Source organism: Macaca thibetana, chromosome 2, assembly GCF_024542745.1.
Source record: "Macaca thibetana thibetana isolate TM-01 chromosome 2, ASM2454274v1, whole genome shotgun sequence".
NCBI lineage: Eukaryota > Metazoa > Chordata > Mammalia > Primates > Cercopithecidae > Macaca > Macaca thibetana.
The window spans coordinates 14062236-14087162 of NC_065579.1; the positions used below are offsets into that span (position 1 = coordinate 14062236).

Genomic DNA, 24927 nt, shown 5'->3' on the forward strand with positions numbered 1-24927 from the left:
AAAAAGTAGGCCAGGTGCGGTGGCTCACGCCTGTAATCCCAGCACTTTGGGAGGCCGAGGCAGGCAGATCACAAGGTCAGGAGATCGAGACCACGGTGAAACCCCATCTCTACTAAAAATACAAAAAATTAGCCAGGCGTGGTGGTGGGCACCTGTAATCCCAGCTACTCGGGAGGCTGAGGCAGGAGAATGGCGTGAACCTGGGAGGCGGAGCTTGCAGTGAGCCGAGACAGCACCACTGCACTCCAGCCTGGGTGAGAGAGAGACTCCATCTCAAAAAAAACAAAAAAAAAAGGTAGAAAAGAGTTAAGTATTGGTGATAATGTGAAGAAATTGGAACACTTGTGCCCTGCTGAGAATGTAAAATGGTAAAGCCGCTGTGCAATACAGTATAGTGGTTCTCAAAAAAATTAAACATTATCATATGATCCAGAAATTCCACCCCTAAGTATATATTCAAAAGAAATGAAACCAGAGTCTTGAACAGATATTTGTATACCAATGTTCATAGCAGCATTATTCACAATACCCAAAAATGGAAACAACCCAAATGTTTATCAATGATTGAACAGATAAAATGTGTCATATACATACAATGCAATATAATTCAGCCTAAAAAAGAATAAAATTTTGATACATGCTACAATACAAATGAACCTTAAAAACGTTTTGCTAAGTGAAATAAGCCAGGCATGAAAGGAAAAATAGTATATGATTTCACTTAAATGAGTTTCCTAGAATATTTGATTCATAGAGACAGAAAGTAGAATAGTGGTTACTGGCTAGGCACAGTTTCTCACGCCCATAATCCCAACACTTTGGAAGGCTAAGGTAGGCAGATTGCTTGAGCCAACGAATTCAAGACCAGCCTGGACAACATGAAGAAACGCTGTCTGTACAAAAAAAAAAAAAAAAAAAAAAATACAAAAAATTAGCCAGGCATGGTGGCACATGCCTGTAGCCCCGGCTACCTGGGAGGCTGAGGCAGAACAATCATTTGAGCCTGGGAAGGTCAAGGCTGCAGTGAGCCATGATTGCACCACACACTCCAGCCTGAGTAACAAAGTAAGACCTTATCTGAAAAAAAAGAATAGTAGTTACCAGGGGTTGGATGCAGTAGGAAATGAGGAGTGGCCTTATGTCTTATGGGTACAGAGTTTCAGTTTGAGATGATGAAAAATTTCCAAATATGAATAGAGATGATGGTTGCACAACAACGTGAATGTTCTTAATGCCCTGAAGTGTACACTTGAAACAGTTAAAATGATAAGTTTTATGTTACATGCACTTTACAAGAATTAAAACAAGGTATAATTTAAAAAAAAAAAAGTAGAGTCAAAGAAAATGAAGTTCTCAGTAAAGGCACATTGTCCTTGGATAACAATGTGGTGGGAATGCTGGTCTTGTTTCTGTGGAGCAGAGGGTTGTTTGCACTCTAAGAGGGCTCAGCCCCTGACAGGGTGGGACTACTGCTGGTTACATGCAACTTGAGAAAAAAAAAAAAGGCTTTGAGACCCCATTGAAACACACAACTTCCCCCTAAACTGGCCAAAAATGAGGAATCTGGCAGCTTGCAGGCTATAAACCATCAGGTCACTACATTACCACCTTGCTAACTATACCACTTTCCCAAACCTTGGGAACTCCTAAATTGAGCCAAGTTTAGGAAATTAGGAAGAGTAGTGATTAGAAGTATTTCTACTGCTCTCTTTTTACCCGCACTACATAAATAAACAGGCTTTTTCCTATTCTCAGCTGAAGTCAGGTGGACCAGGCTGCTGATAGGAGCACATCTGAGACTGTGTGTAACTTATGCTAACCTCAAGGTTGTTCCTCATTGTCTCCTGCACCAACTAAGCCCCTGTCAGTGGGCACCTCTGACTGTATGTCACAGGCTGCCAAGCCTATCTCTCAAAGTGCAAACAAAGAAATGGCTAGGAAAAGCCAACATCAGAGAACCAGAAAAATGCCACTTTGGGAACCAGGGAGATCTGAGCTCCAGTCTCATCCTTGGAACCTCCTGGCTTATAACCTTAGGCAAGTCACTTCACCTTACAGTGACCAACTGTCCCTATTTCCCAGGACAAAGGGAATTCCCAGAACGCAGAAAAGTCCTAGGAAAACCAGATTGCACTCATCAGCCTGCTGAATTTCTCTCAGTTTGCATTTGTCATCTGTAAACATGTAACAAGACTTAACATGCATGGGGCTTGTGAAGACTAGAGGCCTTTTCTGTGCCAGAAACACTCTGTAAATCCTAATTACTCTATCCTAGAGGCTCTACTTCTTTTTTTTTTTTTTTTTTTTTTTTAATCAATTACGATAGAAAGGAAAATAGGAAAGGAAAGCAAAAGAGATGGTGGAAGAAAGGAGGAATTATGCGGAAAAAAGAGGGCAGAGGCACAGCCACCACCACCGCCACACAGTCCATCATTGTTAGGCCCTTGGGAATCCTGCAGGAATGCGGCACGGGCATTACGAGGATTTGTGAGGCTCATGGCAGAGTGACAGAATGAAAATGGCTCCTTCTCTGAATACTCAGCTCAGAAATCACCGGAAGCGATGCTCAGGGCACTGTCTGTTCTGTGGCCTTTTCATCCTGCTCCCTAAATACTGACAGTCTTCCCACTCTCCAGTGCCTGCTCCAGAGAATTGGCAGGAAGGCGGGTACTGCATCCTATCGGTTTTGCCAAACCTCCTAGAGCGGAGACCGTTATAATGACACATCTAAGTCCAGGTGTCCTTGCAGATGACATCCACACAGCACGTTCTTGCTCCCTGCCCGTACCTGACAGGCATAAGTTTTTGCTATAACTGCTTAATCTCCAGGCACTGTCAAGTGGGGATTTCAGCTGCTTCCTTTTGAAAGAGACTTAATTGTTGCTGCTACCTGAGTGTCAAGTGCGTCTCTCTGAGCTGAAGGGATATGGGGGAAACTGCACTTGTTCAAACATAAAACAGATTCCAGGCAAGTGAGGTATCTCAACAGGGTCTCTGCAGTCAGAAAGACAGTTTTTATAATCACCTCCAAGGGATGAAGAGGGCCCCCAACTTGGGTTCTGGATGCCAGGAATTTCAAGGGAAATGCTAGCAGGGATCTATGGAAGATTACCAGACCAGAAGTCAAGAAACCCAAGTTCCAGCTCTGCCTCCATTTCCTACGTGGCTATGTAACCTTGAATGAGTCACTGAAATCTCTGCAAAGGCTTCTCATCTATAAAATTAAGATAAGGGAACAAATCCCTAACCTGTGTATGGTGCAGGCTTCTTATGGGGAAGAAAGACTATTAAAACAGTTTATAGACACTAACATGGTTCTGAAAATATTAAGGTAGCCAAAAATTGGAAGCAATCTAGTCAGAGAAGAATACATGAGAAGGATGAATTGTAGTATATTCATATAATGAATATGTACAGAAATTTTGAAAGAATTATTGTAACATATAACTACATGGATAAATTTTATAGACAAAATAATGAATCAAAGAAAGCCAGATAAAAACAATGACATATTTTATGATTCCATTTACATGAAGTTCAAGAACAAGAAAACTAATCTGTGGAGATAGAAATCAGAATACTGGTTATACAGGGTAGAGGTAAGAATGGACTGGGACAGGGCACAAGAGAACCTTCCGGGGTGTTGGAAATGTTCTATTTCTTGATCTAGGTAGTAGCTACATGGACATTTACATGTGTAAAAATATATAGTTGTATATTTAATATCTGGGCACTATGGTGTAATACCTCAATTTAAAAGAAAAGTATAATTTAAAGTAATACCATTTGTTTATTTTTGCTTTGTTTGTGTTTTTGAGGTCTTAATCATAAAATCCTTTCCCAGACCAATGTCCTGAAGCATTTCTCCTGTGTTTTCTTCTACCAGTGTTAGGTTCTTGGGTCTTACATTTAGGTCTGCGATTCATTTTGTGTTTATTTTTGTATAGGGTGAGAGGCAGGAATCTAGTTTCAGTCTTCTGCATATGGATATCCAGTTTTCCCAGCAACATTTGTTGGAGAGACTGTCCTTTTCCCCATGAGTGTTCTTGGCACCTTTGTCAAAAAATCAGTTGGCTGTAGATACATAAATTAATGTGTGACTTCTCTGTTCTGTTTCATTGGTTTATGTGTCTGTTTTTACGCTGGTACCATGCTGTTCTGGTTACCACAGCTTTGAGGTGCCTTGTGAAGTCAGGTAGTATAATGCCTCCAGCTTTGTTCTTCTTGGTCAGGATTGATTTGGCTCTTCAGGGTCATTGTGGTTCCATACAAATTTTAGAAGTTTTTTTCTATTTCTGTGAAGAATGTCATTGGTATTTTGACATGGATTGCACTGAATCTGTAGGTTGCTTTATGTCGTATGGTCATTTTAACAACATTAATTCTTCCAATCTATGAGCATGGGATGTCTTTACATTTGTTTGTATCCTCTTCAATTTATTTCACTTATGTTTTATAATTTTTCTTGTAGAGGTTTTACATTTCCTTGGTTAAACTAACTTTTAGGTGTTTTTTGTTTTGTTTTGATTTTTGTTTGTTTGTTTTGCTTTTTGTAGCTATTGTAAATGGCATTGTCTTGCTGATTTCTTTTTCAGCTAATTCATTCTTTGGGTACAGAAATATTACTGATTTTTGTATATTGATTTTGTATCTTGCAACTTCACTGAATTAGTTTATCAATTCTAAACTTTTTTGGTCTTTACAATGGAATACTACTCAGCCATTAAAAAGAATGAAATTCTGTCATTCACAGCAACATGATTGGAACTGGAAGACATTATATTAAGTGAAATGAGCTAGGAACAGAAAGTTAAACACCACATGTTCTTACTCGAATGCAGCAGCTAAGAAAAGTTGATTTCATAGAAGTAAAAACTAGAACAAAGAACACTAGAGGCTGGGAAGAGTAGAAGAAACTCAGGGATATGAAGAGATTTGCTAAGGGATACAAAACTACAGCTAGATAGGAGGAATCAATTCCAGTGTCCTATACCACTGTAGGATGACTATAGTTAACAATAATGTATTATACAGTCTCAAATAGCTAGAAAAAGGATACTGAATGTTTCCAACACAAAGAAATGATCCATGTTTGAAATGATGGATATGCTAATTACCCTGATCTGATCACTATACATTACATGTATCAAAACATCACTACGGGAAGTTCCAAGATGGCCGAATAGGAATAGCTCCAGTCTACAGCTCCCAGCATGAGTGACACAGAAGACAGGTGATTTCTGCATTTCTGACTGAGGTACCGGGTTCATCTCACTGGGGCTTGTCAGACAGTGGGTGCAGCCCACGGAGCAGGGCAGGGCATCACCTCACCTGGGAATTGCAAGGGGTCAGGGAATTCCTTTTCCTAGCCAAGGGGAGCCGTGACAGACGGTACCTAGAAAATCAGGACACTCCCATCCTAATAGTGAGCTTTTCCAATGGTCTTAGCAAATGGCACACCAGGAGATTATATCCCACACCTGGCTCAGAGGGTCCCATGCCCACAGAGCCTCACTCACTGCTAGCATAGCAGTCTGAGATTGAACTGCAAGCTGGCAGTGAGGCTCAGGGAGGGGCATCTGCCATTGCTGAGGCTTGATCAGGCAAACAAAGTGGCCGGGAAGCTCAAACTGGGTGGAGTGCACTGCAGCTCAAGGAGGTCTGCCTGCCTCTGTAGACTCCATCTCTGGGGGCAAGGCATAGCTGAACAAAAGTCAGCAGAAACTTCTGCAGACTCAAACGTCCCTGTCTGACAGCTTTGAAGAGAGTAGTGGTTCTCCCAGCATGGAGTTTGAGATCTGAGAACAGACAGACTGCCTCCTCAAGTGAGTCCCTGACCCCCAAGTAGCCTAACTGGGAGGCATCTCCCAGTAGGCACTGACTGACACCTCATACGGCCAGGTGCCCCTCTGAGATGAAGCTTCCAGAGGAAGAATCAGGCAACAATATTTGTCGTTCTGCAATATTTGCTGTTCTGCAGCCTCTGCTGGTGATACCCAGGTAAACAAGGTCTCAGTGGACCTCCAGCAAACTCCAACAGATCTGCAGCTGAGGGTCCTGACTGTTAGAAGGAAAACTAACAAACAGAAAGGACATCCACACCAAAATCCCATCTGTACATCACCATGATCAAAGACCAAAGGTAGATAAAATCACAAAGATGGGGAGAAACCAGAGCAGAAAAGCTGAAAATTCTAAAAATCAGAGTGCTTCTTCTGCTCCAAAGGAATGCAGCTCTTCATCAGCAATGGAACAAAGCTGGAGGGAGAGTGACTTTGATGAGTTGAGACAAGAAGGCTTCAATCGGTAATAACAAACTTCTCCGAGCTAAAGGAGGATGTTCGAACCCACTGCAAAGAAGCTAAAAAACTTTGAAAAAAGATTAGACAAATGGCTAACTAGAATAAACAGTGGAGAGAAGACCTTAAATGACCTGATGGAGCTGAAAACCAAGGCACAAGAACTATGTGACACATGCACAAGCTTCAGTAGCTGATTTGATCAAGTGAAAGAAAGGGTATCAGTGATTGAAGATCAAATGAATGAAATGAAGTGAGAAGAGAAGTTTAGAGAAAAAAAAGAGTAAAAAGAAACAATCAAAGCCTCCAAGAAATATGGGACTATGTGAAAAGACCAAATGTACATCTGATTGGTATACCTGAAAGTGACAGGGAGAATGGAACCAAGTTTGAAAACACTCTTCAGGATATTATCCAGGAGAACTTCCCCAACCTAGCAAGGCAGGCCAACATTCAAATTCAGGAAATACAGAGAACTCCACAAAGATACTCCTCAAGAAGAGCAACTCCAAGGCACATAATTGTCAGATTCACTAAAGTTGAAATGAAGGAAAAAATGTTAAGGGCAGCCAGAGAGAAAGGTCGGGATACCCACAAAGGGAAGCCCATCAGACTAACAGTGGATCCCTCAGCAGAAACTCTGCAAGCCAGAAGAGACTGGGGGCCAATATTCAACATTCTTAAAGAAAATAATTTTCAACCCAAAATTTCATATCCAGCCAAACTAAGCTTCATAGTGAAGGAGAAATAAAATCCTTTACAGATAAGCAAATGCTGAGAGATTTTTGTCACCACCAGGCCTGCCTTAACAAGAGCTCCTGAAGGAAGCACTAAACATGGAAAGGAACTGATACCAGCCAGTGCAAAACCATGCCAAATTATAAAGACCATCAATGCTAGGAAGAAACTGCATCAACTAAGGAGCAAAATAACCAGCTAACAACATAATGACAGGATCAAATTCACACATAACAATATTAACCTTAAATGTAAATGGGCTAAATGCTCCAATTAAAAGACACAGACTGGCAAATTGGACAAAGAGTCAAGATCCATCAGTGTGCAATATTCAGAAGACCCATCTCACGTACAGAGACACACATAGGCTCAAAATAAAGGGATGGAGGAAGATCTACCAAGCAAATGGAAAACAAAAAAGCAGAGGTTGCAATGCTAGTCACTAATAAAACAGACGTTAAACCAACAAAGATCAAAAGAGACAAAGAAGGCCATTACATAATGGTAAAGGGATCAATTCAACAAGAAGAGCTAACTATCCTAAATATATATGCACCCAATACAGGAGCACCCAGATTCACAAATCAAGCCCTTGAGAACTAAAAAGAGACTTGGACTCCCACATTATAATAATGAGAGAATTTAACACCCCACTGTCAACATTAGACAGATCAACGAGACAGAAAGTTAACAAGGATATCCAGGACTTGAACTCAGCTCTGAACCAAGTGGATCTAATAGACATCTACAGAACCTTTCATCCCAAATAAACAGAATATACATTCTTCTCAACACCACATCACACTTATTCCAAAATTGACCATGTAGTTGGAAGTAAAGTACTTCTCAGCAAATGTAAAAGAACAGAAAGCATAACAAACTGTCTCTCAGACCACAGTGCAATCAAACTAGAACTCAGGATTAAGAAACTCACTCAAAACCGCTCAGCTACATGGAAACTGAACAACCTACTCCTGAATGCCTACTGGGTACATAACAAAATGAAGGTGAAAATAAAGATGTTCTTTGAAACCAATGAGAACAAAGACACAACATACCAGAATCTCTGGGACACATTTAAAGCAATATGTAGAGGGAAATTCATAGCACTAAATGCCCACAAGAGAAAGCAGGAAAGATGTAAAATTGACACCCTAACATCATGATTAAAAGAACTAGAGAAGCAAGAGCAAACACATTCAAAAGCTTGTAGAAGGCAAGAAATAACAAAGATCAGAAGAGAACTGAAGGAGATAGAGACACAAAAAACCCTTCAAAAAATCAATGAATCCAGGAGCTGATTATTTTAAAAGATCAACAAAATTGATAGACCGCTAGCAAGATTAATAAAGAAGAAAAGAGAGAAGAATCAAATGGACACAATAAAAAAATGATAAAGGGGATATCGCCACTGATCCCACAGAAATATAAACTACCATCAGAGAATACTATAAACACTTCTACGCAAATAAACTAGAAAATCTAGAAGAAATGGATAAATTCCTGGACACATACACCCTCCCAAGACTAAACCAGGAAGAAGTTGAATCCCTGAATAGACCAATAACAGGCTCTGAAACTGAGGCAACAATTAATAGCCTACCAACCAAAAAAAGTCAAGGATGAGATGGATTCACAGTCAAATTCTACCAGAAGTACAAAGAGGAGCTGGTACCATTCCTCCTGAAACTATTCCAATCAATAGAAAAAGAGGGAATCCTCTCTAACTCATTTTATGAGGCCAGCATCATCGTGATACGAAAGCATGGCAGAGACACAACAAAAAAAGAAGAGAATTTTAGACCAATATCCCTGATGAACATCGATGCAAAAATCCTCAATAAAATACTGGCAAACCAAATCCAGCAGCACATCAAAAGGCTTATCCACCACGATCCAGTCAGCTTCATTCCTGGAATGCAAGGCTGGTTCAACATACACAAATCAGAAAATGTAATCCATCATATAAACAGAACCAAAGACAAAAACCACATGATTATCTCAATAGATGCAGAAAAGGCCTTCAACAAAATTCAACAGCCTTCACGCTAAAAACTCTCAATAAACTAGGCGTTGATGGGACGTATCTCAAAATAATCAGGACTCTTTATGACAAGCCCACAGCCAACATCATACTGAATGGGCAAAAACTGAAAGCATTCCCTTTGAAAACTGGCACAAGACAGGGATGGCCTCTCTCACCACTCCTATTCAACATAGTGTTGGAAGTGCTAGCCAGGGCAATCAGGCAGGAGAAAGAAATAAAGGGTATTCAGTTAGGAGAAGAGGAAGTCAAATTGTCCCTGTTTGCAGATGATATGATTGTATATTTGGAAAACCCTATCATCTCAGCCCAAAATCTCCTTAAGCTGATAAGCAACTTCAGCAAAGTCTCAGGATACAAAATCAATGTGCAAAAATCACAAGCATTCCTATACACCAAGAGCAGACAAACAGAGAGCCAAATCATGAGTGAACTCCCATTCACAATTGCTTCAAAGAGAATAAAATACCTAGGAATCCAACTTACAGGGGATGTGAAGGACCTCTTCAAGGAGAACTACAAACCACTGCTCAACAAAATAAAAGAAGGCACAAACAAATGGAAGAACATTCCATGCTCATGGATAGGAAGAATCAATATCATGAAAATGACCATACTGCCCAAGGTAATTTATAGATTCAATGCCATCCCCATCAAGCTACCAATGACTTTCTTCACAGAATTGGAAAAAAACTGCTTTACATTTCATATGGAATAAAAAAAAGAGCCCACATTGCCAAGACAATCCTAAGCCAAAAGAACAAAGCTGGAGGCATCACGCTATCTGACTTCAAACTATAATGCAAAGCTACAAGTAACCAAAACAGATTGGTACTGGTACCAAAACAGAGATACAGACCAATGGAACAGAACAGAGCCCTCAGAAATAATACAACACATCTACAACCACCTGATCTTTGACAAACCTGACAAAAACAAGAAATGGGGAAAGGATTCCCTATTTAATAAATGATCCTGGGAAAACTGGCTAGCCATACGTAGAAAACTGAAACTGGATCCCTTCCTTACATCTTATACAAAAATTAATTCAAGATGGATTAAAGACTTAAATGTTAGACCTAAAACCATAAAAACCCTAGAAGAAAACCTAGGTAATGCCACTCAGGACATAGGCATGGGCAAGGACTTCATGACCAAAACACAAAAAGCAATGGCAACAAAAGCCAAAATTGACAAATGGGATCTAATTAAACTAAAAAGCTTCTGCACAGCAAAACAAACTACCATCAGAGTGAACAGGCAACCTACAGAATGGGAGAAAATTTTTACAATCTCCCCATCTGACAAAGGGCTAATATCCAGAATCTACAAAGAACTTAAATTTACAAGAAAAAAATCAAACAACCCCATCAAAAATTGGGCAAAGGATATGAACAGACACTTCTCAAAAGAAGACATTTATGCAGCCAACAGACACATGAAAAAAATACTCATCATCACTGGCCATCAGAGAAATGCAAATCAAAACCACAATGAGATACCATCTCACACCAGTTAGAATGGCCATCATTAAAAAGTCAGGAAACAACAGGTGCTGGAGAGGATGTGGAGAAATAGGAACACTTTTACACTGTTGGTGGGACTGTAGACTAGTTCAACCATTGTGGAAGACAGTGTGGTGATTTCTCAAGGATCTAGAACTAGAAATACCATTTGACCCAGTCATCCCATTACTGGGTATATACCCAAAGGATTATAAATCATGCTGCTATAAAAACACATGCACACATATGTTTATTGTGGCACTATTCACAATAGCAAAGACTTGGAACCAAGCCAAATGTCTATCAATGATAGACTGGATTAAGAAAATGTGGCACATATACACCATGAAATACTATGTAACCATAAAAAAGATGAGTTCATGTCCTTTGTAGGAACATGGATGAAGCTGGAAACCATCATTCTGAGCAAACTATTGCAAGGGCAGAAAACCAAACACTGAATGTTCTCACTCATAGGTGAGAATTAAACAATGAGACATAGGGTGGGGAACATCACACACCAGGACTTGTCGTGGGGTGGGGGAAAGGGGGAGGGATAGCATTAGGAGATATACCTAATGTAAATGATGAGTTAATGGGTGCAGCACACCAACATGGCACACGTATACATATGTAACAAACCCACACGTTGTGCCCATGTACCCTAGAACTTAAAGTATAATAATAATAAAAAAATGAAAAAAAGAGTGAAACTGTCTGAAAAAAATACAATAAAAAATTTTTAAAAATTTGAATAAAACAAAGAAAGTAAATGCATTTGTGTGCTAACAGCCCTAGTGTGGATGCAAAATACAGCTATATTTTCATATATTAATAGATTATTGATAGCTAATATGGCACAAGTGGACTGGAAAAGGGAGACAACTTGAATGGTGAGGGGAGATGGAAGATAAGTGTATGGTCTAAGGGCTGGTAGAGGCAGAGGAGGTATGAAGGAAGAGCAAGACATGAAAAAATTGACTAATCTGAAAACCACCAAACCCAAATCATTCATCAAAGAAACATGTTATTGTTTTCCTGAGCTAAAAATGGGAAGAAATGGTTCTTTTTGTGCTTCCCTCATCTCAAAGTCCTTTGCCTTTCACATACCGTTTTGCTGAATGGTGCCCATGCCTGGGTCACAGAAGAAGAACGTTTTGTTCTGAGACCTTCATAAGCTTAATGTTCCTTATTAATTTACACTCCCTCATAGACTCTCCTATGTCCTATGAGGTTTGAGAGCTACCAGAAGGGCCATCTTATCCATCCCGCAATCAGATGCTCCAATCCCCCTTCCCCAGTATAAGGTCCCCAGCATAAGGCTACCTCCAGAGGTGACCTGCTGTTTTCAGACAGCTTCCACTCGAAGCCTCTGCCTGGCTCCACAACCACTTCTCTTTCCACACCCCACCCCAGTCACAGTGAAGCCAGAGGCTGACTTGGTGGGGGTGGCTGACGCAGGGTGCCACCTTTTAAAACTTTATAATTCACTTGCTCCAGGGCTTTCTCATTATAGTGTTAAATATACGACTTTAAATAACCTATTGTCAATTTTGCCTCTTTTAGGGAAATATGCTCAAATGGGCTACCATTCCCCCAGCTTTCCCCCACACCACCCACCACAGATGTCTCAGTACCCAGGGATAGAAGGACTTTGCCTTCCCAACAAAGCATGTTAATGCCTTCTCAATCACCGTAATAACTGTCCATGCACTCTGACACTCCAAGCCATGCTCTTACCCCACTCACTGGCAGGAGAGCATTGAGCCTTCCTACTCTTCCACAGGGGAGAGGGAGAATCCACTGCATTCCAATAAAGGAGCAGCTCCAAACCCATGCAGCATTCCCCTTTCCTCCCCCAGATTCTCTTACCTTACCCAAAGAATTCTAATGCCCCAGCCTGATTTTTACTTTTGAATTATGTCACCATTGAGTGTTTTATAGAATGGCCCCCAGAATAAAAAAACGTGATGCCCTAGATATGAAAAAAAAAAATCACTACATAGTCCAGGAATATGTACAATTGTTAGATGTCAATTAAAAATAAAATTAAACAGATAAAAATTAAAAAGGAAAGAAAAGTATAAAAAACTACACAGACACCAGAATCACTATGCTGGGCTGACTTGCAGTTAGGAAGTTTATTCTATGCTGATTCGTCCTTCTCTATGACCTCAACAATTCTCGATAATTAAAGTGCAAAATATACAGCATTTCAAAACAGGAGGCAATGCCATCTACGATTTAAAAGCAAAATGCACATGTGCATTCACACACAAATACAAAAGACACGGCCAGCCCTTGGCTACTAACAGAGACGAAAATCTCTAAATGATCTACTGCCAGGCTTGATCACGCTGATTTGTTTCTGATCCGAGTGGAAGGAAAGCAGAGACTCTGCAGTAAGATTGAAAGTACTGCTCGGTTTGACAGAGGGAAATATGATTAGAATGCACTGAGGCGGAAATAATGACTCGCCTCTCCCCAGGACCAGCCCGCCCTCCTGCCTGTACCCACAACAAGCCTTGCATTGCTAACGGCAGGGTGTTAGGAGGCTGGTACCATCTCGAATCCATCCTGGCTCATCATACAATCAGATAATATAAAACCTGAAAAGCCCAAATGCTTCTGGAAGAACGGCACAGGCAGGCACGCAGCACAAACATACCCATGCCTCCAGTAATGGCAAGGAATTTTCCTATTAGGTCAGGTTCCCTAGAAGAAGAGCCTGGGAGAGAGATCCAGGTGTGTGTGTAGTTTATTCAGAAGACGCTCTTAGAATAAACCCATAGGGAGTAAGGAAAGCAGAGAGGTCAATGGAAGGAAGTATGCCTTCCAGCTGCCCTGCCCTCTCTCTGGTGTCTGAGGCAAGCTCCATCCTGATCCCACAGAAAGTTCTAGAGCATGAATTGTACCACAGTCAATCACTCACTGCAGACTATTCCCTAGTAGGGTGGATGGTGGGCATGTTCTTTTATCTACCAAGCAAAGTAGCTATATCAGCATAGAGTAGTTCTCCAAAAAAGGGAGCAGTGTTAGCCATTAGGAGCCAACACTTAGAGCAGCTGGGGAAACTGGATACCTGTTCAGTCAAGGGCATCTGAGCTGGGCACCAGTAGACCAGGCCTGGCCGCCCACCGTCTGGGAAGTGAGGAGGTCTCCGCCCGGCCGCCTACCATCTGGGAAGTAAGGAGCGCCTCTGCCCGGCCGCCCACCGTCTGGGAAGTGAGGAGGCCCCTGCCCGGCCGCCCCACCGTCTGGGAAGTGAGGAGGCCCCTGCCCGGCCGCCCCACCGTCTGGGAAGTGAGGAGGCCCCTGCCCGGCCGCCCCACTGTCTGGAAGTGAGGAGCGCCTCCGCCCGGCTGCTATGCAACCCTCCAAGTGTGAAGTGACAGCCTTGTGTGTGATCTTTGTACCCTGCCCAAGTTTGCATTTTCAACATTAAAGTTTGTTTTTAATTAAAAAATAAATAAATAAATAAATAAATAAAATAAAAATCAGCTTCTCTGCAATGATTTCCCTTGTCACCCCAGGCTCTCCCCTACCCAGCATTCCATAGCCCCCTGTCCTGATTTAACAATTTTATCTTTAGTACTTTTCATTCTCTAAAAATTATATATTATATTACATATATACTTATATTCTTGCTTATCATCTGTACCTCCCAATAGAATATAAGCTCTATGAGAGTGGGGATCTTTGAGTTCTTTTCCTCCCATTACTATAATCCTAGTGCCTAGAACAGTGCCTGGCACAAAGAAAGCACTCAGTAAATGTTGGCTGAAAAAAGTATGACTGAGTTAATATATAAATATATTTATACATACATATATATGATATTTGGATAAGCTATCAGTGAATTTATGAATGTTTCTTATCTTCTTAGTTTAACTGTCTCTTTCGGAATTTTTCTAAATTTTCTGCGATCTACTTTTATTACATATATAAATTCTATGTTTGTTTATTAAATCTTTTAAAGTCTCCCTTTCCAGAAGACCTCACCGTCTGAGACTTTCATTCGTTAGCCAGAAAATTCTACTCCCAAAACAGTCCCTGTACCCTGCCAAATAGCAGATTAGCCTGGTTTACCTTAAGCTCTAGGGAATTCCAAATCCTTTGCACCCCTTTAGCCTCCTTAGTCCTAAGATGCCTGTAGACTAGATTGCCAGATAAAACACAAGATGCCCAGTTAAACTGAAATTTCAGATGAACAAAAAATAATTATTTGGTGTAAGTATATCCCAAATATAGTATAGGACATATTTATACCAAAAATATTTGTCATTGTTTATCCGAAATTCGCATATAACTGGGTATCTTGAATTTTATTTGTTCAATCTGGCAAGTCTATTGTGGACTAAACTCTCTCCTTGGAGCAAGCATGAAAAGTCTCTTCATATTCCATTACTTAAGGGAACAGTGAGGGGCTACAGGATCCTGCTGCTCCTTTCCTCACCCCCGGAAATGCACAGCATATCTCAGAAGGCTACAGGCTTTGCTCACTTGGACAACATGCTCACATTCTTGCATGTAGACTTTATTCTTTTGCTTTAGACTCTTCTTTCCACTCATCTCTACTTCACCTTCCATCATCTTTTAGCTTCAGCATGTCCTGCAAGACTCATTGTCTCTCTGTGGAAACCTTCCCTGGAAAACACACACACACACACACACACACACACACACACAAAGAGAGACAACCTGAGTTAAATTCTTCCCTTCATGCGTGAAAACAACCATCCTAGCAGTTACTACCCTCAGATGGGAAGCGTCTGTAGATGCACCTGTCTTCCCTACCAGGCACCAAATCCTTGGAGTAGGACTGTGTTTGTTCATCACTCTATTTCTAGCATTCTATCTAGTACATAGATTTCAAAAGGTGTTTGATGAATGCACAGTAACTTTTCAGAGGAAGAAATTTCTACACCTTTGGGAAGCAATCAAGGTCAGATTTGGACTGGTAGGGAAGGGAAGAATGCTTACATGTACTGGCTCTAGAAGTCTCTCTCCCTCAGGACAAGTCAGTGACCTTTCAATCAGAAAGAACGTAATTTGCTAATCATTCAAACAGATCCTCACATTGCAACTACCCAGGGTCTAGCAAACCACTTGGCAGACAGCCTAGGACTTGGGTTAATTGTCCGTGGCCAGTCAGGTTGTGGACCCGCGACCACACAACCAACCCAGGCCACACCTACTTGCCAGCAGCTTTGCCAAGGCCCCCCAGCACTGGTCTTGAACTACATGTGGTTCTTCTTCCTCTGTTTCACAGGTTCCACAATGCACACTACTAATTTTAGTTTAACTTAATGCCCATTAAATTAGGAGACAAATCCAGCTCTTCACTCAGCCTCCTCTCAATTCCCAGCCCTAGAGGATGCCTCTTTGTTGGATGATAACCTGGATCTCCCTCCTAATTGCTGCATGAGTCCTGAGCACCTGTTCTTTATGCTATTTCATGAAACATTCTCCAATTAAAGCCTAGGAGACCGATGAAAAACAAAGCCCATCTGCAAGTAGAGAATTATATATTCAACAGCAATAGCAATACTAGGTCACAGGATGGGTCGTTAAATCACTGAATATACACCTCCGGTGCAAAAAAAAAAAAAAAAAAAAAAAAAGGCACACTCCTGAAACATTTATGGCAGAGATTTAAAGCTACTGGAATTGAGACATTCAGAGGTAAGGGTCTCAGAACAGCTTTCCGCCTGGCTCTGATGCCTCAGCTGAGAGCCAGGGAACGCAGTTTTCATCACTCCCTAGGTAATACCTAGGACAGAAATTTGTCTTGAGATGCTAGAGCAATCTGTGTGGCTTCAAGGTGAGGCTAGGAAATGCAAAGAACGTTTCAATGAATATATTTACTTCCTCTTCTAAACTTCGAATAATAATTGTAATCTGAAGAGAAGAGGAAAGGCCTGCTTAACAGCAAAACAAAACTTCTGTCTTCTTTTGTGTCTTCACTGTGTTTGCAATGTGGCATCAGTAAAACGGCCTTAATGCTCAACATGGCTCCCATTCAAATTGAGAGAGCAATTCTACACTCTCATTAGGTGAAAAGTTGGCCCCCCTAGATTAAACTACATGACAACCATACTTCCCGTCATCATTTCCCTATCACCACAACCACCTGGCAATGCTCTGCCATCCCTTTTGCCTTGGCACAGTGTGCCTTTGTCTTTTCACTAGCTAACATGTGTAAGTACAAAATTTATTTGCTTTAAGATACAGGACAAGAGAAGGTAAATTCAAGCAATACCATTGATGGCCACATGTCTGGCAAAGCCCTCCAGGGCTAGAGTGTGCCAAAGACAGACAAGCTCCTGTAGGAGGAAACAAAAGGAACTTCAGACCTCTGACTGTAAACCAAAAGCTTCTGCTGTCCCACAGTAATCCCACCTGATATGCATGGATGGACCAGGGCTAAAACTAGTGTGAAAATGACAAAGAAACCAATAAGAGAGGGGTGCTTCATTTTCTTACCCATGTCTTGTTCAGAATATGCAATGGGAGAGCCTGGTTGGGAGCAGCCCAAGCCCTGGCTCCCCACACTGTTTGGTCACGAGGACACCAGTAAAGCTCCTAAGGACCTCTGGTTGTATGAGTCCTTCCTTTTCTCTTCTCCATATGACCTTTAAGACCCCAAAAAGTCACAGATACTAAATAGGGTTGCGGTACCACTCATCCTTACTTGCGGATCTTGGGAGGAAGAGCTTTCAAGCCATTTCCTGCCTTAAAATTGGAGATCTCCAGCCATTCTTGAATATTCCAAACCAGACAAAGGTTAAGTGCCTACTCATGGAAGCCTCCTTTTCCAGTGAGAGCAAAATGGAAGACTGGTGTACTGAGCTGAGCAATGTAAACCTCCACAAATGACTCAACCCTGGAAAGCCAAAGACAATTCAGGCAGAGGCTTTTTTTTCACCCCCAGTCCAATTAACTATAAAATTACTTGAAATCTCCATTTCACTTTCTACTCAGAAAATGTGCTCTTTTTGCTCAAGGTTTCAGGGAGAGAGGGTCAGTTTTCTCACATTATTAGGCTGTGCCCTTTGGATGTCAGAATTTCCAGAGGTGAGAAATGACAACTGTTCCCTTATCCTCAAATAACCTCCTGCATCCCACACTTCTCCCTCATACTCAGCAGAGTACAAGACATGCAATTTACTCCTTCAGTCAACCAGGAAAATATTGTGTGGCTGCCTGGAAAGTGGGGCACGGAGAGGTGATAGTCATCGAGCACTAACAATATGCCAATCACTGTGCTGGTACCTTTACTCCTTTAACTTACTAAATCTCACAACAATGCCAAAAAGTAAGACATTGCCCCACTTTACAGATGAGAAAATTGTATTCAAGTGTCCCATCTCCCTCCCACTGACAGCGGTGGAACTGGATGGTGGTCTGAAGCAGCCAGTGCTGGGGGCGAAGAGACCTCCTCCTGGATGACTTACAAATTGTATTGTGATTTTCTAAAACTCACTTAAACTCCCTGTTGGAGCTATTAATATTATCAGTTCTCCTAAATTGGAATAATTTCGTCTGTTCATCCTTTTCCCCTTTCCTGTTTCCTTGTCCTGTGGTGCTGCAGAATTAGATAATGTCTACAAAGCTCTCTGAGTTCCTTGAAGGGAAGTTTTGATAAACACAAGTTATTAACCTTCATAGCACCCAGAGTTTTCAATGAAGAAGTTATAAAAATTATCATAAAGTCCTGCTGGGGTTTGATAATGAACAGAAGATTTACTAATTCTTCAAACACTTCCTTTTCTCCCCAAGAGCAAAGGTGAACCCCTCCAGCTAGAAGAGGCTCTATTTCCAATGCCAGTCCCTGGCTCTTCTGTCTTCTGATGTAAGGGAAGGTCAAGTGACTCTTTCCAGAGCCTTCTGCAGTGGCTTCATGGAAATTCTGAAGAGCAGGTGCCTGAGGCTTCTGAACAATGCAGCCACATCATTCTCTGGCTCTCATTCCCCAGGTGCAGCTGGAACGATGATGTGACAATGCCTGCCAGGAAAGAAGATGCCACTGCTGAGAAGTCAAGACCCAGAAATTCAGTATTCAAGAGGGGTCTCATTCCTCACCACCCTGGCTCCCCTCACACAGACAGTTTGATTATCATGGGTCAGAGAAAGACCTAGTTTTGTCCACCAAAGCAACACAGGCGAGTGGAAATCCAGCTGTGCCTCTCCTGAGGCTGTGCTGTGAGGGGGAGAGGGGAAGAGAAGGGAAGGGGAGAGCTAATGGAGATGCTCCACCTCCTAGGCTGGGTCTGGATTACTCAAATGCTGAACCAGAAGCAGAAATGGAAGAGAAGGGCATGACTCAATGGCAAAGTCATCTCACTATCGATGACCTCTACCACATTCCTTGCCTTAGCCTTCAGCTTTGCTTTGGGTTCACATTGCACCAACATGGACAGTTGTTATTGGACATAACCATAACCAGCCCAGTACTCAGCTAGCCCAGCGATCAGGTACCAGTGGTGGCCACAGAAGAGCCTGGCTACCTCCCCTGCCTTCTAGGTTCTGTTAAGCAGCTGCAATGATCAACTGAAGGTGGGGGTGTGAAGGAGGGCACCTATCACCACACCAGACTAGATGGATCTGGCCTACCAGCACTACCAGCCAAAAATCTTGTTTGTATAGAACCTATCTGCCCTTTTGGGAAGAATGGCAAAGTGCAATTTTTGAGACTAGTAGGTGAATTCCAGAACATGAGAACAGAGAATCCTGAGAAAACAGAAAGAACAAAGATGCTTCCTGCCTGTGGAAAAAAAGAAACTTCTCTGGAGAAAGAGGAGATCTGAACTGAGGAGGCTGCACTCTTTTCTGAAGCATTTGTTTGAGGTTGGCAGAGCTGACCACTTTTGAGAGCAATGTTTGTAAATGCCCCAACCCCTTCTCAGAGCAACTTGGCCTAAATTCCTTGAGAGAGAGGAAGCTATAAAAAATACCTAAGTTGGGCATGGTGGTTTACACCTGTAATCCCAGTGCTTTTGGAGGCCAAGGTGGGAGAATTACTTGAGCTCGGTGAAACCCCTTCTCTACAAAATATACAAAAATCAGCCAAGTAAGGTGTGTGCCTGTGGTCCAGCTACTCAGGAGGCTGAGGCAGGACTATTGCTTGAATCCAGGAGTCAGAGGTTGCAGTGAGTCAAGATTGTACCACTGCACTCCAGCCTGGGCACTCAAGTGAGACCCTGCTTCAAAAAAAATTCTAAAGATCTAAGTCTTTTCCTTTGGAAGCTACAAAACTTAAGGGAAGCAAATCCTTTCCCAATTAGATACCAACTAGACCTTCCATAGTTTCCTAAATGGGGTCCCCAGGCCCTGTCACAGAGATTTTCCCATAGAGTGGCTATGGGAAAGCTTTATTAGTCTCCACCAAAAATGCAGGTGCTTTAGAGATAGAAGGAAGTGGGGAAAGCCCAGCCATTTTACTTGAGAAGGCTGCAGAATCAAAGATCATTGTTGCTAACCTTATGTTTTGCTAACATGGGTTGTGCTATGTGACTTCAAACACAAACAACTTATTTTCGCTGCCATGATGATTATTATTCATCCTTGCCTAGGCATGCTAAATTCCAAGAATTTTAGAGTCACACAGATGTGACTTCAGTGCTTATCTGGCCTTTAGCAAGGTGATTCGCCTCAGTTTCTTTACCCATAAAACGGGGACGGGGGTGGGTGGGTAGTAATAGCACCTATTTATAGGGACATTGTGAAGTTTGGCTTTGTGAATTACACATAAACAGCCCAACACAGTGCCTGACACATGGCAAGCACTCAATAAAGGGTAGTAGCTCTAATTAGTGACTAAGCAATAAGTGAGACAATACTAACAGGATAAAAGAAACCTGGAGGTGGAAGAGAGATGAAAAGCTGAGACTTTCCTTCTCCAGGTGAGGAGGGCAGCCCTTTAAGGTAGAAAGAAAAGGATGACCCAAAGTCACAAAATATAGCAGCCCAGCTATGTGGAACATGAGCCAGGCCAGGACAGAGATGGTTAAGAAGGAGGAGAAGTAAGGCTGCCTTGCAAAAAGACCTTGAACTTCAGGCAGAAGTCTTAGACCAGCTACAGTGGGTCATGGGAGGCCCCTGCTGGTGTCCAGGCTTTGGACCACCTGTATTTGCCAATGGACAATGATGCACAGCCGGGGACAGAAGGGCTCACCTCTGTGGCACCAACCCTCCATCCTCTCTTGGGCCCTCCTGACAGTGGGTGGAGCCCTTGGAACACTGCCTACCTGAGCTGCAACTCATCCAGGCACAGGAGGACCCCAGGAGGCTGTGAGAGTCCAAGGCCACAAGGTCTGCTCCTAGCAGAAGTCTCATACATCTGAAAATCCTCAAGTGGTAGTTTGTTCCAAAAAGGCTTGCCAAAATGCCTTTTCTGAAACACCAGCCCAGAGAGTGGGCCTATGCACTTCTTCATTAACTACACAGTGTACCTTGAAACCCCCACTCTTGGAAAAGAAGCCCATTTTTCTCAACCTCCAATAAAGAAAACCTTCACATATTCAGAGAAATGTCCTGCAGATGAGGGTGCTCAGAAGGGGGCCGCCTTGATTAAAGCAGGTTGTTCTGCCAAGAAGTCTTGAATATGCTCTCTTAGTTTGGGGCTGTTAGTGCAGCACGGAGGCAGCAGGCGACATGAATTGCCTTTTATCTAATTGGAAAACTCCCACCGAGTTTAGAAGTACTCATTTAGACAGGCAGATCAATAAAAGAAATGGGGAGCGGAAGGCCGTGGAGATGTTATGGAGACGAGCTGGTCCTCTATACATCTGCTTAATAAAGATTAACTCATCTTGGTTGTAGTAGAAACCCGGAACACCCTCTTGGCTCCAGGCTGTAAGCAGGTTCCATTTGTTTTTAATATGCAGACATTTCTCAGGAGGGATGGGAGAGAGACCCTTCCTTTGTCTTCTCTTTATCTGGATTCAAGTGCTCTGGTGAAAGGGAGGGGAATGTGGGGAAGAGGGGCCTTAGAAATAGACTGTTTCTAGCATCTTCCCCAAATGATATTCCTTTGACCCAGAAAAAAGTGAAAGGGAACAAAAACATAGTGATCCACAGAGAAAGGGCAGAAAAGGGGAAAGAGAGACACCTGAGGAGAGATGTAAGTCTCCCTTGTCATGTCATATCATTTTACTGTGTATAAGTCACGTTACACAATAGCAAACACTTCATGAGCTCCTGTTTTAAAAACTCCATCGAAACCCTTTTTTCTCTCTATCTCTCTTGTTCATCATTGAGTTAGGGGCTCTAAAATCTTTTCCATATTCCCACATCACCACCCTCATAAGCTTTTATCCATCCTTGTCCTTGTCATTGTCCCAGCTCTCTCCCAACCCCGCATTCTACACACAGGAGACTTGAACGGCTGAGCCCACCTCTCACTTCAAACATAAGCTTTTGTTCCAGGCCATAGCATCAAAGCTGATTCCCTTCAAAAGAAAAAAAACCCTCTGTGGCTATAGGTCCAGAAATAGAAGTGGTGTGTGCCTGTGTGTGTGTGTATGTGTGTGTGTGCCTACGTGTGCACGTACGTGAGGCAGGCTGCAGGGAGGGGGGATTCATTTACATTGGAGAAATTTTGAGAAACCCGGGAACCCTGCTTTTGATTTCTGTGTCCCTTCTTTGACTCCTGCAGAAGTTCCTCTCTTGGCAAGGGCTGCAGGAGGGAAACTGCTGGCACTCGGCTTTAATAAAGGCCTTTTCTCTTGCACAGTCCTATGGCGAAGGCACAGACTCATACCTGGGCCATGGGTCGGTTGCCATGGAAATGACTGCAGAGTCACAAATAAGGCAGTATTATGTTTTCTCAGCAGGACCAGATACAAGCTAGAAGCTAGAGGGAGAAAAAGGAAGAGGAGGAAGAAACAGAGTCAGAGGCAACACCAGAAAGAGAGAGACGGCAAAAAAAAGAATAGAAATACCTTCTATAAATAGAGGGCAAGAAAGGAAGCACAAATAAAAGAATGGGGTGTTGTTTGGAAGAAAGCAAATTTCAGACAGGGTGAAACAAGAGAAGGGAAAAAAGTGTTGTTTTTTTTGAGGCACTTCTTTCATTTTCAAAGAGGGAAGGAGGGAAACCCATTCCAAAGGGACCCCTTTGCACCGCCCAGCCTTCTGCTGGCTTTTTTCTCTCCTATCTTATTGTGTAATGGTGCCAAAAGCCCGTGGTGGAAGGGTTGGGAATGGGAAGAATACGGAGTGGTGCAGGAGGCAAGGCAGGGTAGGAGGCAAGCCAAGCCCCAGGATGCAGAAAGGCTGTGCTCTGATTCTCAGCAGAAACTTGTAGCCTTTTGGTCCCTGGCTTCCTAGCAAGTTTTAGGCCAAACTTTCACCCTTCTAAAAGCCGTAAGCCCTTGAGGATTACTGGAACTGCTCTCAGCACCCATATTAAGATTTTTCTCCCAAGTTAAATGTGGCTGGAGTACGAGAGGCCACATTGTCTTCCTGAGATCTTTTTTTGTTGTTGTTTATTCAAAGCTTCATTGGTTTCTTTACGGAAGAAAAAAAGTCTGATAATCAAGACCTAGATTCAGACTTCACAAACAAAGTATGAAGCTGATTTCAGCTCAACTATGAGGCTTTACATACAGTAAATAATACTGAAGTTCTACCCTTTCCATACTGTTTTTTAATGGATGTGTATATGTAGATTTCAATGTACGCAATGCTTTAGAACAACACATAAAAGTTTCCTGTGATCTCCCAATCCATTATCAAGATAATCAGATATTCAAAATTGTTACAGATTTCATATAATTTCTCTGAGCCTCATTCCTCTTATAGTGGCCACTACAACTACCTCTGCCTTAGCCTAGAGTCTAGACAAACTGAGCAGCTTCCTATGTAAGATGGTTTGAGTCACACTGCAAGTCTTACCAATCTGAACTTTTATCCCCCACCAATTAACATCAGAGCCTAGAACCCCATATTCCTGTTACCCTTTTCTGTCTTCAAAAGACTTACCTATTCAAAAAAGGTTTTAGGGCACGATACCCTAGTTTTTTAGTCTGAATATGTTTTCAGGTTAGCTAAGGAATAGGACTCGGGATGAATACACTCCAATGCACATAGTTAGGAACAGGATATTCACATCTGTCTCCTTGATGATGAGAAACATTTGATACAGAATCCAAATGTGTGATTCATTGGCCAGGCACTTTGGGGTCACCACAGGTGCTTGAGGGAAAGAAGACAAGAAAACACTCGAGATGAATGCATACTGTTATTGCCATAAGTTTTCTGGCTTTAACTCCTCCTGTCTGAAAACACTGTTCCAGTAAGTTGAGCTTGACCACCTGTCCCCTTGTCACTCAAAGGGCTGCTTCTGTGCCATGGATGCAGGCCCTTGGTTGGTCTACCTCTTAATCTTCAACCACCAACTAATCTTAACCTTGGAAGAAAAAATCAAGGGAATGATACTATTCCTCCCTAACTTAAAAATCTGCTCACTCCTGGGCCTTCCCAAGATGGATACAGTCCCCAGGGAGGAGCAGCCCCAGACCTCCTCACAGCATCATTAGCATGAAAGCACCAGAGTTACCAAACAGGTGAAAGAGCTTGAGGCTCATTGCTCCTCTCTCTAAAGATTCCCTGATGTGGCAAAATGGCTCCAAACTACCCATGGTCCTAACCTGAATCTGTACTTCTTTTCCTCCAGTATGGGATGGGAAATGGAGGGGTGAGCCCTGAGCTAACGCAAGAGGCCAACTGCAGAGTCAGGGGAAGCATCCTGGGCAGGCAACCGGCAGTCAGTCTAACCAAGGTCTCCCTAGGTCCCTGGAGTGATGGGAGAATAGAGAAACCACCTTTCTCTTTGGGACTAATAATAATTTGGTTAACCAAAACTTGTCTAAAGCACAGAATCATAAAAATAAAAGTAGTGCATAATACCCTAGTATAACATAAACATGCTGCATTTCTGCTAACATTTATAGAGGGCCAAGGTATTTTCTTTGGACATAATAAAATTGACAAAAATTCTTCATCATCTTTCTTCAAGAGCCACTTTCATAATCCATCTGCAATTTTCAGCTTCCATTTCTTTAAAACAAAAGGAAAATGTAAGGACATTTATGAAGTAATCTGAGTGCAAAAACCTCCCATATTCCTTTATTTTCCACATTTATAGTTGTCTCACCCACACCTAATTCAACAGCAATTTTTAGCAACTCACACTTATTTGAGTCTTTTCAAAGCATGCAATTTTGTTTTCATAGAAACAGCTCTCTTTTTTACTTAGTGTTCATTGGTTTATATAATATTTAATTAAATTACACAATTACATCAGTTAATCTAGTGAATTGGTTTAGTGGAGGTT

General features: G+C 42.1%; 1 long non-coding RNA gene across 1 annotated transcript in view; it reads right to left on the bottom strand.

Annotated features, from left to right (window-relative positions):
- LOC126946636 (uncharacterized) overlaps positions 1 to 24927 on the bottom strand; it is a 185555-nt gene that overhangs the window by 54940 nt on the left and 105688 nt on the right. The window lies entirely within an intron of this gene.